Source organism: Equus quagga, chromosome 4 (genome assembly GCF_021613505.1).
Source record: "Equus quagga isolate Etosha38 chromosome 4, UCLA_HA_Equagga_1.0, whole genome shotgun sequence".
NCBI classification, from domain to species: Eukaryota; Metazoa; Chordata; class Mammalia; order Perissodactyla; family Equidae; genus Equus; species Equus quagga.
Genome location: NC_060270.1, coordinates 104,771,016 through 104,772,780, shown reverse-complemented (window position 1 = coordinate 104,772,780; position 1,765 = coordinate 104,771,016). Strand labels below are relative to the sequence as shown.

General features: G+C 38.3%; 1 non-coding gene across 1 annotated transcript; it reads right to left on the bottom strand.

Annotated features, from left to right (window-relative positions):
* Nucleotides 1-1,465: 1,465 nt before the first annotated feature.
* On the bottom strand, nucleotides 1,466-1,528 carry LOC124238790 (U7 small nuclear RNA). The gene has a single exon (XR_006888391.1). It is a non-coding gene; the product is annotated as a U7 small nuclear RNA (small nuclear RNA).
* Nucleotides 1,529-1,765: the final 237 nt, after the last annotated feature.

Below are 1,765 nucleotides of genomic sequence, written 5' to 3'. Positions count from 1 at the left end.
TACTAGATAGCAAAGATAAATTAAGCCAGTTAGGGTATCCCACCTCTCTGCCTCAGTGGTGGTTTTTAGGCAGAAATTCACATTGATAGATTGGACCATCTGTGTGTGGCATTTTCCTAGCATGGGATTATTTCATGGTTACCCGTCAAAGCTGAACTCAGGATGTATGTTCTATAGTTGGTCACGTGGTACTGTCCCTGCTGTAACTACTCAATTCTGCCTGCCATTATAATGCGGAAACAGCCACAGATAAGTACACGAATAAGGATGGCTCTGTTCCAATAAAGTTTTATTTATGGACATTGATTATGGACATTCATAATTCTATGAAATTCTAATTTTTATGTGCCACAAAATATTACTCTCCTTGTGATTTTTTTCAGCTACTTAAAAATGTAAAAACTGGGGCCAGCCCCATGTCCCAGTGGTTAAGTTCGCACGCTCCACTTCTGTGGTCCAGGGTTTCGCTGGTTCGGATCCTGGGCATGGACATGGCACTGCTCATAATGCCAGGTTGAGGTGGCGTCCCACATGCCATAACTAGAAGAACCCACAACTAAAATATACAACTTTGTACTGGGGGGACTCGGGGAGAAAAAGCAGGAAAAAAAAAGAAGATTGGCAACAGTTGTTAGCTCAGGTGCCAATCTTCAAAAAAAAAAAAAAGCAAAAACCATTCTTCACTCACGGGACATACAGAAACAGCCAGCCTTTTCCTGCAGGTCTAATATGCAGACCCGTCCTCTATTGCCTTAGAGATGAGAAAGGAAGCAAGTATCTTGCCATCATAAGAGGACACAGCATGAAGATGAAGCTAGCATTCAGAAACAGGCCAAGCTGAGATTTGCAGACAAAAGGACTTGGAAGGTTTATCAGGCTGTGTTTGAAGACCACTTTCCTCCTGTTCTTCTCCGATACATCAGTCAATAAACAGTGTTCCTTATTTAAGCTAGTTTAATTTGGATTTTCTGTTACTTGTAGTATAAATAGTCCTAACTTAAACAAAACAATGTTCCAGTCTACTTCTTTGTGAAGTTCTGAAACAGGTGTCTGTTGTACTTAATAAACAATATTACTTGATGTACTTAATATTTTTAAACTGCTGTGGTGCCTCCAAACATGACATGACAGCATATATGGAATATGAGTGGTGTTTGGTATGGCATATAAAGTATGAGATAACGTTTAATCTATTGAGAGTGAAGACCAGTGAAATGATGAGTTTATCCCTAGACTGAATCTTCTTAAAACTAACCTTTCCGTTTTAAACATATATATCCAAATTTAGACTACTGTTTAATTAAAAGTAATTTTTAAATATTCAGATAAATAAGTTGAGACAGTGGAGTTAGTTAAGTGAATTACTGGGATGACATCACTCTCAATGGCTGATTTGGGTTTTGACCCTCCATCTGCTTGGCCCTGAAGCCCAGACTCTTTTTTTTTTTTGCAGGGTCAGGGGTGGGCGGGCTCTTCTGGTGAGGACCCGAAAACCTGCTAGACAAATTCTAAAAGAGCTGTAATGCTCCGGAGTCTTTCTAATGTTCTATGCTGTCATATAAATGAGTAAATTCTGAGGTGGATCTAAGCCTTTTATTTTTAATTTACTAATTTATTACAGTGATACAAAAATGAATAACTGGATTCAAATTCAAGGTAGAGAAGAATAAATTCTACATCAAGCCAAACTGATGAATTTTAGAGTAGAGAATTATGTGTAGAGCTATTGTTCGAAAGGTCAGAGGAAATTGAAAAATTGTCAAGA